This window comes from Hirundo rustica, chromosome 6 (assembly GCF_015227805.2).
Source record: "Hirundo rustica isolate bHirRus1 chromosome 6, bHirRus1.pri.v3, whole genome shotgun sequence".
NCBI lineage: Eukaryota > Metazoa > Chordata > Aves > Passeriformes > Hirundinidae > Hirundo > Hirundo rustica.
The window spans coordinates 15,603,806-15,620,719 of NC_053455.1; the positions used below are offsets into that span (position 1 = coordinate 15,603,806).

Consider the following 16,914-nt stretch of genomic DNA (forward strand, 5'->3'; position numbering starts at 1 on the left):
AGACTTTCAGCACATTATTAATTTAAATCACAGTGATGTGCTATCAATTTCAGTTTACTGCATTCAGGGCTCACTTTATCTGTTCAGATCTGCACCTACACTCTGCATACAAAACCCCTTGAATCATCATTCAACATAGAACTACATCTGACACAGCTTAAACCTACTTCTATTTTAAAGGGGCTTCCAAAGCAATCATCTCATTCAGGCAATTGTTGTAACTCTGGCTGTTAACTCGAAGCTTTTCATGGGATATGTGAGTACTACCCATTCCATATACGTTGTGGGCTGCTCCAGCAAATTCTAATCCTTGGTTGTGATGATCCAGGGATACAGTCCCCCACCTCCAGCAGTTAACCCATGAATATAATATAATCCCACTATGTTCATACAGGACCTCTTCATCTTAAATTCTTACTTAAAAGACTCATCAGAATCTCAGTGTCAGTATTTGTGTGATTTTCCATGCACTTTTTCTGTCGTAATGAGACACTGCTAACACCCTTAACGTTATCTCAGGTCTCATCGTAGGAGTCATAGGTTTTCATTAACTGTTACTTCTGAACTAAAACCTGTCAATAACATTTCATTTATCTCTGAAATGTTTTGTGGCTTGGTGTGGAATTGCCAATCCCCCTGGCACCATCAGCACTACTACTGTCAGGAAGCAAAACGGGTCAATCCCACACATGGAACGACCAACACTGTTGTCTTATACACCTCTCAGTCTGAAAAGGCAAAGTATCTTCAGTCAATGCTTCATAGCTTCCTTCTTTCCAGGACTTGGGTCTTCATGAGATTAGAAGCCCCACCAGTTTAGTGGTTATTTCTTCATGCTCTTCATCCATGTGAGTGCCAAGGATACTTCTAGAAGAAAGACTGAAGGGACAGGTAGTAACTGCAAGGTGCAAAGAGAGAGGGTGAGGCAGCAGGGGAGTCACCTTGAACCCTTTTTTATTCTTCCAGTTGGGATTTAAGGGCAAGACAGTAAGAAAGACATCTTGAAAATGAACATTTGTCTGCATAAGTTGTAGCAGCAGAAGAGCTTGGATTCCTGAAACACTGTTCTACAAATTACTGCATAGATGTTCAGTCCACCTTCGAGAAGTGGGGATCGGTATCTTTGCTTTGTACTCATAAGGGTCATAAGAAGGCTGTGAAGGACAGTGAGTCAATTTCCTGAACACCTCAGATATTTGTTTATTAATGCAAGAAATACAGGAAATAAACAAGAAATGCTGGGAATCATAAATACAATAAATCAGTTACTACTGAAGTTGCACAATTGAGAGAGGAATAATCCATTTACTATAATATTAACATATGCATAATGGCAAAGAAGAAAATGCACAAGGGTGGTGTCACAGGGCAGATGATGCAGACAACTCTTTTTGAGACCAGCTTGTAGAATCAGTCAAAGGTACAAATTAGTAAGCCATGGAGATTCAGCATCTGCATTTTTATTAAGGAAAAAAAAAAATATACAGAACAGATTGTCCAGAAAACTCTTAGAAGATGTTTAGTGATGAGGTGAACACCATACATAGAATACAGGTAGAACACATAGAATACATAGAATACAGGTAGAAGAGAGCTCACTTTCCATTTGATTGCAAGCAGTAGAGGGAAACTGGTTGAGAATGTGGAGAAAAGGTAGCTGAGACTAGGAAGTAAGTGCTCCTCATTTTTGTTAAGGGATGCAGAAGAACAGCAGAATAAAGTCTGCTTTCCATGAAAATCACACAGGTCCTAAGGAAAATATGACCAAGAGGAAAAGAAGTCTCAGAAAATTTGTCCGCCCTGAGAAAAACATGACTGGCACAGTTGCACTAATGCAAAGTGGAGAAAGAACAGGAGGTGTGTGTAAGGAAGCCAGTTTGTCTCAATCACAGGCAACACAACATGAACAAGGAAAAATTTAGACAAATAACAAAGGACAGAATATTCTGCACCCAGGATAACTGATCACACAAAATACAAGAAGGTAAAATATTGGGAGATATGCACAAAAGCATCATCATGAAGCATTTGAAGGAGTCCCCTACAGCACATGCTACTGGAATAACCTGTACTGCAATCTGGCATCTAGTTTGGGACCTGGACTTCAAGAAAGTTGTAACCTAATCACAAAGACAACAAAGAAGTGTAAGGAGAACAACCAAGAACCACAACATATCCACAGGGAAAAGCTGAAGAAGTTGGAATTATTTAGTCTAAGTACAGAAGGAGGGGGAAGGTGACTGTCTTCCAGACTTGTACAATAAAAGTATTTGAAAAGACTAAGAGAATAACCAACTGTTTCCCGTGCCTGCTGTTGACGGAACAAAAAGTAGTGAACTTAAATTGCAGTAAAGAATATTTAGATTTGTCACTAGGAAAATTTTGCTGATGGAGAGCAGTCCATTACCATGCTCAGCTCTCTTTAAGGAGCTTAGATCTCCATCATGTTGACTACTTTCAAGGTTGCCTCCCACCCTGACCACTGGCTACTCTACCTGTTGTTCTTGCTTCACTAGCCAAAACCTTCCAGCATCTGAAGATATTGTTAGCATTTCTCTTTCACTAACAATGATTGATTTCACAATGATTGATTGTTTCAATACATTTCTAGCACAACCTCTCTCAAAAACCAGACCCACTCAGTCTGGTCCAGACATTACTCAGCTTGATAACAGGTTCATCATCCAGGTTTCTTTGTTGAGACAGTAGAACAAGGACAGTAATAACATCCACTGTTGATCAAGCAGCTCCTTAGGAGGCTTACCAGTTTAAATTAAGTACAAAGAACCAAGGAAGTGGTCACAGCACCAAGACTGCTAGAGTTCAAGAAGCATTTGGACAAACTTCTCGGGCACATGGTGTGATTCTCAGGGCTGTTCTGTGCAGGGCCAGGACTTGGGCTTAGATGATCTGTGTGGATATCTCAGGAAAAAAATTCTTCACAGAGAGGGTTGCTAAGCTTTGGAATGCCCTACTGCCCAGAAAGGTGATGGAGTCACCATCCCTGGAAGTGTTCAAGAAATGACTGGATATGTCACTTAGTGCTCTGGTCTAGCTGACAGAAGAGAGATAGGTCAAAGGTTGGAGTATATAATCTTCAATGTCTTTTTCAACCTAAGTGATTCTCTGTGAGATTCTGTGTGTGAATTTCTTCACTGAAATGGTCATCCAGCACTGGAACAGGCTGCCCAGGGCAGTGGTGGAGTCATCATCCCTGGAGGGATTTAAAAGATGTCCAGATGAGGTGCTTACGAACATGGTTTATTGTGAACTTGGCAGTGCTGAGTTAATAATTGGACTCAATGATCTTAAAGGTCTTTTCCAACCTAATTGATTCTATGATTCTATGATTCGTTGAACAGGCTTTATACGCATGTTATTACTTCTTGTACCTCCCATTGATCTACTATCACCTTTCTGGCATGAACTTCCCAATCAGTTTGTTATTTGATCCATACATTAAATACATAGACAAATTCCAGTCAGTGCTACAAAATCAACGGATGCTATGTAATAAAAAGTTGTATATAAGTTCCACTGGAAAACTATTTTTAACATCAGTAACTGCACTTTATGACAGCCAGATCCAACTGGGTCATAGCTGGGTCTAAACAGATAGATGATTTATAGGATGAATCTATTCTGGGTATAAATCAGGGATGCACATTTTAAAAAAAAAATGTCCATATGTTAATCTTTGGTCAGCATACTGCAGAACTTGGAAGGCACAGATGGGACAAAGCAGGAAATTTTAGGAAGAGAAATGACTGTCTCCTAGCTAAGTGCTCTCCTGGGGATCCAACTTTGCCTCTGCCAAAGAATAACAGTGTAATAATCAGTTATTACTTGAACTTCTCATAAGTTGTGGTTAGCTGTCTGTTCCTCATGTTCTGAGTGCTTGACTCGAAATCCTGGAGCCCAGTTTGCAGGAGGGCAGGCTCACAGCTGCAACTGAACAGAACAGGACACAAGTTCTAAGCACAGCAGGTGCTGCAGTGCTGCCCAGAGCCCACATGGGCCTGGGCACCCAACAGAGCCCCCACAGCAAGCAGATTCTCCACATGAATAATTCTGTAATTATTCATAATTACAGAATAACAATCCTCACGTTGTAATCTACAGGGTGGTTGTAGCAACTGCTTCTTGAAAATTCATTAGTGCTTGTGAAGGACTCAGGTGCCACAGAAAGGGCTTTAGGAAGGGAGCAACTCTGCATTTAGGTTGAAGTGTGCTGCAAAGTAGGCATGGTGTCACACTGAACTGTGAGGAGAGATCAATGTATTGAGTAACTGCTCATTCCACAGACATCTTACATTGTGCACACTGCACACAGGAATGGGAGAAAAAAGCATCACTTGATAAGTACTACATGGTAGGAAAAGACCAGGAGTGCAGGATTATACTGCCAAGGCTGTATAAATTTGCCATCATCATCAGTGGTTTGGGTTTGGCATCTTTCTCTGTACTGAGAAATTACAAAGAGCATTTACCAAGGAATGCAGCCACAGGGTGAGTGATTATACCCTCACCAAGACCTCAGTCACACTGCAACATCAGTAACAACAACCAACCCCCTTATGTACACATAACAACCTTCTTTTAAGGACCCAACTAAAGGTTAATCCAAATGAAATTTGATTTACAATAAGGTAACATTGCTTTTAGGAAATGCTTTGGTGATGAGAGCGAGAGATATTCCCCGTGAACATGCAGAAGTTAGCTACATAAAGGTCACACAGGCAAGCCAATTAATTTTGTGTGTTTTAATTTGAGATCTCGATTGTACCTCCCAATGTAGGTTTGTCTAAATGTAATGGCCACGGGCTGCCCAGCATTGTCAGTTCACGGACTTCAAAGGCCATTAATTCTGTAAGGTTTAACCTCCTGGCATAAACCACCACCAACCCTCCTATCATTTCTTAAGGTGCCGGGTTGCTCCACAGACACTTATCTCCAGGCCTCCCCATTTACCTTGGAATCTGATGCTCCTTCTTTCCCTTGTGCTTCTTCAAAGGCCCCTGATGTACGTCTTCTACCACGTGCTTGGGCCAGGCCCTGTTTAACATCTTCACAGTAACAGTTTGTACTTTTTTCTAGCTGGATACAGCTATCTCACCTCACTCAATTCCTCAGACAAGCAAAGTGTCTCTGTGCCCTTCAGCTTTGCCCTGCACATATTGAGAGGGAATTCTCTTCATCACAGTACAGGCGGAGATCTCATAGCAGATCCCAGGTACATGGCGGCCCTCATCACAGATGCCCCTGGGCAGCCTCCTTCTCTTCTGCTAGCAGCAAACAAAATCCTTTACCCTCACCTTCCTTCCTCAGCTCTCTTGCCAGAACACAGGACTCAGTCTCTGTGTGAAGATCTGGTGATTGAAAGAACAAGCAAAACCATGGCAGAAAGAGCATTTATGTCACTGCTGTGCTTCCACAGCACCTATTTCACATAAGGAACACAGGTCTTGCTCTGCCCTCACTGGTTACAGAAAGTCAGCTGCTGTGGCTGGTGTGTCAACTGCATCCTGTTCTTTGAGGGTCTGTCACTTGCTGTAAATGTGTGAGCAATGTTTGTATGAGTATGGTAAATAACAATCTACAACATTTTTAAGTAGGTTTAGATAGCGAGAAAAGCTCAGGGAGTAAGAAAGACAACAGACAAAGAATAACATTAAAGAGTTTGTTATGGTCCAGTTCTATATATTCACAGAATCTCACAAATACCACTGATAGAAATGAAGCCTGTTTAGAAAAATAAGCTTCAGTCTTCAATCCATTTTTCAGCCCTTGAGCATTCAGTTATTGTCAATCAGTTACCAATGAACAGACAATATATTAAATATTCTGGGCTTTTTTCTTTAGCCATTATACACTTCCCTGAGTGCTGTAAAATTGAACTGAAATACACTAATAAATAAAAAAATCAGGGTAAACTGGATTCTAAAGATTTTGTATCTAATGGCAGAAAGTTACACTTGAAATGGTCATGAATAAAACCATGTCATTTACCGGAAGACAGAACCAGATTTTCTAACTCATGCAACTGACATTATTTCTGTAGTAAGGATGGCACCCAGAAGTACCTTCTGCAACATGGGGCATGACCCAGCTCTCACTGAAAACTATACACATCTGGTTTTCTCACTGGTTTGCAGGAGGTACCTTCCATGATCACATCTTGCAGTTAATGGATAAATTCTTTAGACCATGTACCGTAATCTGTGTTTGGCACACCATCCAGCACAGAGGGACCCTGGGTTTGATTACAGCCCCCACACAACACACCAATAAATGTTACTAATAATCACAAACGGTACACATTGGGAATGGAAATCAAATGAAACATCTCAAAGTCTAGGAAGTGAATCACAGACAAAAAAATAAGAAATGGAAATGAACCAGTTGGGGTTTTTTTTTCAAGTATATTTCACTTCAATAAACTCTGATAAATATCATCCAAAGGGCATTTCAAAGCTTGATCTTCCTAGTGAAAATGGAGGGTAAGTGAACTACAACATACATTGGGGTTGGTTTTATTTTTAATAAGCTGTGGCACATAATCAATTTTTCATAACACTCTTGCATTTGTAGATAAAATACAATGTATCAGTACAGGGATTATCATCAGTAAGTATTTTAAAGAAGTCCCTTCAAAAACATGAATAAAGCACTGTATGAGTGTTTTATTCATGTTTTTGCAACGACTTCTATAAATTACTTACTGATATCAGTAATCCTTCTGTATGAGCAGAGGTACTGAGAACCATTGTGCAGCTCAGACAGATGCTCTATGTTCTAAAGAGGAGATGACATTTTACAATATTTAAGGCATATATAAGGTTTTACTCATTGGGACATCAAGAGATTATTTTAAACTGATCAAGCCAAATATATCTCAATCCTGATAAAAATGGAAGATCAATTTATTTCTCAGAATGCAGGGTGAGGATTATAATTAAATGATCAGGGAAGTGATGCTAGTGCACATGCTATGGGGGTGTTGTGTGATTCTCCTATCCTTTCATCTCAGAAAACACATTACCTGCATGTAAATGCAATGAGCTTCCATTTCCCACTCCTCCACATCAAGGTTTGTACCTGTCTTCTGCACCAAGATCCCAGGTGGCAGAAGGAGTTAGTCAGCTTATTTTGGTGTGCCTCTTCCCAGCTGTCTAGTCCATGAGACCACGCAATCCTCAAAGACAATGACAGTGTGCTACAGTCAAGGGGTGACCTCTATGCTTTAAAGTCTCATGTAAAAGAAAACACATGGTAGCCATCCTCCCTTCCAACCTGCCAGATATCTCCCCTAAACTGTTACCCAACACACAGTTTGTCTCTGAGTCATAAGAAAGAAGGTTTATTTTAGCTACTAGAAGGATGACTATTGCAGAGCAAGATCTTTGTACTTTAATCCGACCACCCATTTTGACTACATTCTAGTTAATGGTATTAGAATACTAAAAAAGACCACTAACAAAACAAACATTCGGCCTGCAAGACTTCTTTTCCTTTCTCATTTTCATTACCTATAAGATTATGAGCCAGGTTTGCTGGAGAATTGACTGGTCTTTTTCACCTAACAACAGAAATTTGGGAGCAAATTCATAACTGGTTCCTCTCACCTGAAAACCAAGCTCATGTATTGTTTCCCTTCACTCTAAGAACTCTGTGACCTGAACATTTCTTATTTAGCTTCAACTTGTTCTTATCTCTATGCTGCTTTCAGCAAGCCACTGCTATAATTTTAACAATTATACCGTAAATCATGAAAGACATAGAGAGGCTGGGGTTGTCTCACACTGTTCATATTTTAGAACTTCATCTGTGACACTTTCTCCTAACAAATACATTTAAATTAACAGTTCTATGTGTTTTAAAACTACTGCAGTTTAATTTTTAGTTGCTTCTTTCTGTTGGCTGCCTGACTTTGGTGGCTCAGCCTTTCCTCAAATTGCATAAGGACCCGAATGAGAAATGGATTGAGTTAAAAATATTTTAGCACAGAGGTAATAGATTTAAATCCTTATATGTCTAGGCAGGCAATATGAACATATGTAACACAATTCTACAGAAAAATAGGGTAAAATAAAACTAAGGTGGACACTGTGTATATGGCATTCCATACCAGGAATATTCCTAATAGCAGGAAATGCAAAGCAGGCTTAGGACAGGTGCAAGAAAAGAGACTGAAATAGAAAGGTGGGAAGGCTCTAGCAGGCAATAGTTCAAAGAGGCTGAGCTCTGCCCACCAGTCAGTTTTATGAGCTCTCATGACAACAGCAACAACAGCTTGCAAAGACATCCCATTAACAAGAAACAGACCCCCTTGAACAGATATAAGCATAACCCTGACAGCATGAACTTCAGCAATTATATTCCAGTGATAAAAATTCCTACACCTCTGGTACTGTGCAGATATGGAAGTAAAGGTGATGCTCTTGTATACTACAATATCAGAAAACACATAAATAACTAAGATGGTTAAAACCCCCAGGAGCACATGATACTGCATTTCTCCTCTGTTTTTAGGCTGAAATCAGTAAGAAAACAGTCTACAGCATTGCCAAATATACTAGAAGCTGTTTTATCCCTAGCCCCTTGGTAAGCTGCTGAGCACTATGGGATGCTGTGCCAAGTGGTAGTTAGGGAGGTCGGCAGCATTCAGGCAAGTTAATTACAGAGATGGAGGAAAGCAGGATGCCAAGTGGGAGGGAGGCTTCCCTCCAGAAATGGACTGTCAGCAGAATCAGGAGGGGATGTAATCAGTCATAGCTTGCTTTTACCAGCCAGGAACCATAGATGTGGCTTTCAGCTTGCTGAGTATTTTCTAACATGTGATTTAATCAAATTTTCGGCCCATGTATGGAACTTTTCTCAGACCTTCTCATATATAGACACACGGCACTTTGTTCTTTTAGCGGGCACAAGTTGTTCAGTTCACTTAAGAGTATTTATTGTCCTAATAAAATGCCAACAGGTATTTTTGGTCACTCTCACCGATTTAGAAAACAGTGATCTTACAGACAAGGTAGCAAATATGCGCTGATCAAGACTGTATCAACATGCACCTTTCTCTGAATGCAGCCGGCGTGATACCAGCAATGCTGGGAACAGCTAGAAGCATTTTTACTGCTGGCACCTATTTTCACCTAGACGAGTGAAATACTAATTTCTCATGCTGAGAGAGGTCATCAGAAGCTGGAACGGTGGTGGGAGTTTATTTCCAGGTGGGCAGTACATGTTCCTAGTAAGAACAATAAAACTGGAATCTGACCGTGCCCTGCCTCTAACAAGCTCACAGCAGTTTGGCAAAGCAAGGAGACAGACACGGGCTTAACATAAGCAGCTTACTTTAGTCTCAAGGACAAAGAACATGTGCAGACACACCACTTACATCGCAGACACCTCTGCATCTGGGCATGGCAACAAGCTTGGGAGACGTGTCAAACAGAGCAGGCAGTGCACGCGGCGTTGGAGAGGGGATCGCGGCAGGGGCACAAACGCCGGGCTCGGCTTTTCCGCAGGAGCCCAGACTGGCCGTGCGGGGAAAAGCACTGAGGTCCCCGACCCATCAGGACCCGCCGGGACCCACCGGGACCCACCGGGACCCCCCGGCACCCGCGGCCACCGCCTCCCGCCCCGCCCCGCCCCGCCCCGGCCCCTCAGCTCCGGCCCGCCCCTCAGAGCCGCCCCGCCCCGCCCCGCCCCGCCCCGCCCCGGCCCCTCAGCACCGCCCCGCCCCGCCCTCCCGGACCACGTGGCTCGCGCGCCGCAGCGCCGCCGCCGCGCAGGCGCCCTGCGCGCTCCCGCTGCCCGGCCGAGCCTGGGGCTCGGGAGCAAAATGGCGGCGGCCGGAGCGGGGCCGGGCGGGAGCGGGCGGCGCTGAGCGGGAGGATGGCGGCGGCGAGCGGCTGCCGGAGGTGAGGCACCGCGGGGAGCCGGGCCGGGAGGGGGACGCGGGCTCGGTGTCACGACGGCGGAGGGAAGGGGGCAAGACCGTCGACGTCCCCACGGCGGGGCTCGGTGCGCGCCCTGCCGGGCCGGCTGCGGGCAGCTTGTCCCGCCGAGCCGCTGCCAGCCCGCGGCTCCGTGGGGCCCCGCCGCGGGAAGGAGCCTTGCTGCCCGTGCCGCTCCCGGCCCGCAGGGTCCGCGGTCCGGAGGGGCAGCAGCGGCCTCGGCTGTGCCTGTCCGCGCTGTCGGGTCCTGCCTCGCCGCCCCTTCCCTCTCTTCCTCTCTCCCTTCTTCTCTCCCTTCCGCCCCGGCGCAGCTCCCCGCGGGGCCGGAGAGGTGCTTGAAGCCGCCTCCCGCAGGAGCTGGTGCGGGGCTCGTGCTCCCGCAGCCGCGGAGCTCCGCCCGTGTCACTCCGGTGCGAGAGCGGCCGCGGGGCTCCGCCGTGCCGGTCAGCCCGTCCCGTGGCTGTGCCCGCGGCCCGGCGATTGCCGCTGCCCCGGCATCTGTGGCGTTTGGTCCCGCTCCTCTCTGTACAGGTGTTACCGCGGTGTTCCCGGAGAAACTTGGGGAGCTTTGTAGGTGATGTGTTCGCTCGTGCCTCTGGAATATTCCTGCTGCCAGTGGGATAAGTGCTTTTCTGTTTGTTCGTGTTTCTACTTGCTCTTCCCCACCATCCCATTTGAGGCCGTTGGGTGAAAGATGACACACATGTCGAGTGCTAACATAAAATACGATAGTAGGATAATAAAATACGTGTTGATGCAATGATAGTTTGTGTGAGAATTTACCTTCGGCAGTGTAGCATCGCTCGAAACTTTGCTTCAAAGTAGTGTAACATAATAACAAATTTAGAGTGTTTGGCAGATACACCGTTGGTATGTGATCACCTCGGGTTTTACCACGTACTTCATGCTCCGTTTTCATTTAGAGATGCAGGGAAAAAAAAAAAAAAAAAACAAACAGAAGCTCAAATAAAAAATTTTTAAACCTCATAACTCGTGTTGAGACACTGAAAAGCTTGAGAAGGTAAAGCTTTATATCCTCTTTGTTTGAAAGATCTTAGGGAAGAGGATCAGTGTTCTAAGCTTCTCCTTTATTGTTTCAAATACTTCATCCTAGTTCTGTATTAGTGTCCTTCACACAGGCTGGTGCAGAGAGGGGAATTTCTTCTTAGATCTTTCTCCATTTGAACTTTTTACTTAAGAATTCAATGAAAATACTTCTTCCTCCACCCCTTGTTGACTAAGAGTCTGCTAGCAGTGAAACAAAAATAATTCTGTAGATTTTATTTATGAGGATGTGGAACAGAAGTCTGTTGTTAATGGACAGATTCTGTGGACCGTAATGCTTACAAGGCAAGGTCTGAGTGCTTATTGTGTAGAATATCTGTATGAAGATAATGTATTGAGAAGGTATGGATTGTGATGTTTTCTCCCTTTTTGGGACAATTTGTCAACTACATAACTAGTCTCAGTTGATGGACCAAAGCATTATTGAGCCATTTAAGAACTTGCTACTTTGCTGTGTCAGTTGCTGTCCTGTAAACATTACTATCTGTTCTTGCATATATGTAAACGTGTCAGGAGTGTTTCAGTAAATCAAGTTACAACATAAAGCTGCCAACTGCTCTCTGGTTTGTATTTACCTCTAAAGCTGGACTTGCATAGCTCGGGCTGCACACAGGTAATCTTGGAAATGGAGCTCAGTGTTTTGCATCAGATGTACAACCAGTGTTTGTTTTTGTTCACTGGAGATGAAAACAGCTGTTGAATCCTTTGTATTTCAGCTCAACTGCACTAAGCATTGTTTTACTTGCTTTCAAACTTCAGCCAATGTACAAATGGATTTGACATTCTAATCTAGTTTGTATGCTTAAACATACAAGGAGCACGGTCACAAGTTGTCTTGGTTCATTTACTGTAGCATTGTTGTAATTGTTGCCATTTTAAAAATCCTTACCTCTTACATTAGTAAGTGAATTCTCTTCATATGTCCAGATTCCCTTGCTGAGTCATAGATACAGTGGTGGTGTAATGCTTATAGTTGGCATGGACTGATTTGCAAAGACTCATACATGAAAGAATAGAATTACTTTTATAAGCTCTCCTGGAAGGCTTGCATGGATTTGTCACAGTGGGATTTTTGGTTTTTTTTTCCCCCTCTTAGTTTCCAAGATTGTCTGAGAAGCTCCAAACTTTGTTGTGAAGCTGTGTTGCTCACTGTTAAATTAGAGCAGAATGTGCTGCCTTTGCAGCCAGCTTTTTAAATTTAATTCAGTGAAACTGCCAGAGCTTGATGAATTAACAACAAAATACTGAGTCTTCATTTTGAAGGCGGCCTTTCAAGTTGCTCTGTACATGGTGTCAAGGTTTACAGATTAATTGTCACTGATGACAATTAATTTCAAGGTTTGCTAGGGCTGAATTTTAGGCAGGGAACAATGTTTTCTGTCCTGTTAGCAAGCTGCATTGGTGGTGTGCTGTCTTGGGGTCCTGCACATGGCCGTAGGAGGAGGTGGGACACTAACCCTGCTTGCTCCTCTCCCGCCGTGATGCTTCTTTGCTCTTGATATACCAGCCCACGTGCAAGAAAAGGGGAATTTATTCCAATGTCTTGGGTACACTGTGGTGACTGAGATAGTTGTAGCTGGCTGCCTTTCAGAGGCAAACAGATGAATGAAAACATCCTATGGACATATTGATGGACTGTGTGTAGTTCCCATTAATCAATAAACAGATCTATAAGGAAACTCTGAGATTGCACTTAAGAAGAAATAACTGTATTCCTAATGAGACTGATGAGAAACTGCTCTTACAGCAAATCTTGATAGAGAACTGCTCATTTTAGTATTAACTCTAAATTTCATTTTGTTTGTTTGCTTTTTCTCAACATATTTACATGGCCTTTGATTTCTGTTACCACATGAATAGCTTTTCCCGTTTCTTCACGCTAGGCTGGAAACCTGATGCACAACTTTGTTGTACATGCAGTGGGGACCAGGAGTCCTAGTTCAGGTGTGTTAGGTGAGCTTCCAGTGAGTCATCTAGCTATTTGCTTTGTTTCATTTCCCGGGTTCTTTGAAGGATAAATCTTGTCAGTGTCCTTAAATCTTTGGATAGAAGCTATTGTGGATTTTTAGAATGCTCTTTCCTGTGTTGGCTTACCAGTATGCCTGAGCTACAAGAAGGGACTGCCCATGCCACATTTGAATCTAGTCTTGCATTTTACACCCATCCAGTCTGTCCTACATGTCTTCCCAAGAAGGATACCATCAGTAATGATGCCTTCTATGTAATGCATGGACACTAGGGGATCAAAATTGTTATTAGGATTGTTATATTTTGGTTTATTTCAATTATTAGGCTGTACTTATCTCAACCCATGAGTTTTACTGCATTTCTTTTACTCCTGATTCTGTTCCCTGTCCTACTGGTAGGGGGAACCCACAATAATAAGGATGCCTATTAGGTTCCTGATAATGCTTATTGGTGAAATTGGTTTAAACACTTTAAGTCCACTGCTTCTTTTCCTTACTTCCTGCACTGTCCCCTCAGCTGTGTTGGTAGTGTTGTTTACATGGCTTCACTCTGAAACATTCAGGAAATTGCTCTGTATGAAAAATAAACCACTAAAGTACAAAATAACTTCATGTTAGATCCTTCAGCTGGGTCATCACATTGCTGTGGAAATTCAGTTTGCCAGCACAGTGTAGAGGTGAGGCCAGGGAGGTAAGGGGGATTGGGGTGGAACTGTGTTGCCTGATGTGTTGGGTTCAAGTACATACCTAACTAGACACTTAGTTAAATTTAAATCTGATTTGTTTGCTCCATTGTGTGCAGGTATTGTGCAAGCTTACACCAAACACTACTGAATATGAACTTTAACTACTGGTGGCCTTGCAGGCATGTCTAGTCTGTTGTGGATTTTCTATCATCAATGGGTTTAAACTGGTGATTTAGGTGTTCAAGTGCTAAAACATACAAGAAAAAAATTAACAGCAGTCAAAACTGATTAAGAAGAAACTTCCAGTATGAAGTGTGGAGGTATAGTGTTTTGGGCCACGTCTTCTAAAATCAGTTTTATGTTTCGGAAGTACCTTCTAAGTGATCTTACTTTGTTTTTCAAACTTGGCATTCATGTGTGAACCATTACCTGGGTAACTGACTGATCATTTTCTAAATCCTATTTGATCTTAGTCCTCAAATTTTGTTTGAATTCAGTGATCATTCATACTGTATATTTTTTATGGCGCTCAAATGTCACTGTTTGTTCAGCTCTTCCTATATAAAGATGGGATTTTTTATGTATTCATCCTTGCTTTTCATTCTTATCATACCCTGTTTCCACCCCACTGTAGTAAATAGTAAAGGGTAGAATTTAATTTTTAAAAATCACTTTTAAAGACTATCTTCCTAGTTCTGCAGTTATTGTGATTCCCCATATTGTTAAAGAGGCTTTTTATTTCTACTCTCTCCTCTTTCTTACAGGATCATTTCATTGTGGTAACTTGCAGCTTTTAAGATTAATCTCTTTTTCTACATCACTTCTGATCTTTAACATTATTTAGTGGGAAGGGCTTTGGAGAGAGATCAAGCTTGTTAATGATATGCAAGATTCTTCTAATTTGGAAACTTTGTCCAAGATCTGTTAAAACCTAGTCTCAGGATAACCATCAGGACATTTTACCATTCTGCTGATGGTAACAACGGCTAAACTCAAAGGAGCTGATGGAAACAGTAATGTAAAAAGTGACTGCTGTTGGTTCTTTAGTTGGGCTTATTATTTTGTGACCCAGAACTTTCAGACGCTCTGTGGGATCAGTAGAGCTGCAAAATGTATCTGTGTGTGCTTGCCTGTGTATTTTAAACTGCGCTTTAGGTGAGAGAAGATTGTTCTCAAAGTCTGCCACTGAGATTTTAATCAAGGTTTCATATACAAAGAGGAGGAATACCAGTGTCTTATGAAGGCATCTGACCTGAGTAAAGCTTTATACCTATTTATATGAAGTATTTTTTGACTGACCGAGTAGATCACGTTGCATTAGTGAGAAATTGAAGTGCTGCTTTGCTTATCTGCTACTCCAGATCTCTACTGCAATGAAGAATATAAAACACTTCTGTAAATGGGTAGGTTATTTTAAGTGCTTTAAAAATAATCAGTATGAGTGACAAAAGTTCCTTTTCATGGTTTTTTTTCTTCTGACCCCGATATTGGAAATGCTACTTGAGAGCTGATTAAAAGCATTCCAACATAACAAATACAATCAGAATGCAACAAGACAGTGTTTTGTGGACTGGTGCTCCCTTATTCTTTGATCTCTTTTGATGTTCTACTTTAGCTTTTTTCAAATGATGATTTTTGATGTAGAAGTGTGGGAGAAGTGGTTCGTTCACTGTTAAACTGGGTTTGCTGTAGATTTGGTGATTTTTTGACTTTGTCTAGAAACATGTCTTATTTAAAGCCTTCCTGCTGCTGTGATAATTATAATGCTTATCCACTTAAATTTTGCAGTGTGTACAATGAGGTTGTGCTGAAGTTCTTTTTACATGTGGGGGCATTCAGAGGTTTTTTCTCATGTACCCAGATATATGTCTTAAAATACATAAATGGCTAACAACCTCTGAAGCTGCTTGTGGTACTTAACTGAATGAGCAGAAGATTTCATCCTGAAGAAGGGAAGAGTCTAGACGTATACACACTGGGTTTTTTAAAGAAACCCCAAAGAATCCCAGACTAACGTAGCATGTGAATATATTAAAGGCTGATGTTGTACCTTGGATCATCCTATACTGGACATCTCAACTTCAGACATCTTGAGAGATGAAATGCATATAAAATGTCTAGAATGGAGGTAGAGGTTAATGTTAATAGGTTCATGGATTTCTTTAGAATCATTCTAATAGTGACTGCTGCTCTCTCAAATACATCGAATTGCTTATATTGTCATTTTAAATTGAAAATACCTTTGCCAGTCTACAATGAGGTACTTCTAGGAAGACTTTGAATTTTTTTATTATTATTATTATACCTCAGAGACAAACAAGATATAAGAATGCTGAGTTGACAAAATGCATGCTGGAGATGAGAAGCTTTGTGTTACTCAGTGTACTGATGGCCTTGGAATGAATGAGGGCTAATCTAAGCGGGATCAGTACTAAGAGGCAACAGTTACTGGTGAGCTGGATGTAAGCACCATAATTTCTACAAAGGAATGTATCTGACAGCATGAGAAGCTACTCAGGGTTCCTGTGAGCCTCCCCATGCTCCCAGCTTATCAAGTGTCTCCATCTTCTCTGCAGTTTATTTTCATGAGTGATTAGCTTATCTAAATTTTGGATGAGAACATGTGTTTACTGCTTTAAATTCTTAAATCCAAGCTTGGCCAATTGTTTCTTATTTTGGAGGGTTTTTTTTGTATAGCCAAAGATAATATTTAAGAAAATAATTTGCTGTATCCTTTTTTAAAAATATGTTAAAAGGTACATTATTTAGATCAAAAAGTACCTCGTGCTTCTTATTTGGTCATTAAAATCTCTGTAGGATTTAGTCCTCCATTAAGCACTTCTGGAAATGTGCATTTGGACTTGAAATGCCAAAATACCCTTCTAACACAGTAAGGTTAACATATAGTATAAGACCTGTCTAGTTGTATTTTGTAGTTCTAGGCATGGATCTGAAGACCTAGTAACCTCCAGTAAAGTGACACTTAGATGTATTTCTGCACTGCATCAAAGCTGCCTGTCTTTAACTGCATTTGACCCTAGTCTTTGATGTTATAACTGGGGCAGTTACTACTTAAAGTTGGTTTTAAAGCTTAAATTGCATGTTTTCTGAAAATTATATTAATCAGAAGTACAGTCTTATTACAAACTTTCTAAAATATCTGTTCATACTACTAAGGGCTTTTCCACTGCAAGTAAAATAGAATTTGTTGTGTCTTGTTCTAAGTTTCTCAAGGCA

The 16,914-nt window shown here is 41.8% G+C and overlaps 1 protein-coding gene across 5 annotated transcripts in view; it reads left to right on the forward strand.

Annotated features, from left to right (window-relative positions):
- The first annotated feature begins 9,820 nt into the window (after positions 1–9,820).
- Positions 9,821–16,914, forward strand: part of BTBD7 (BTB domain containing 7) — a 51,871-nt gene continuing 44,777 nt past the window's right edge. For all 5 annotated transcript variants that reach the window (XM_040067238.2, XM_040067242.2, XM_040067239.2 and 2 more), the window contains exon 1: positions 9,821–9,923. The gene's annotated coding sequence lies outside the window, so the exon portion shown is untranslated. The remainder of the gene's footprint in view (positions 9,924–16,914) is intronic.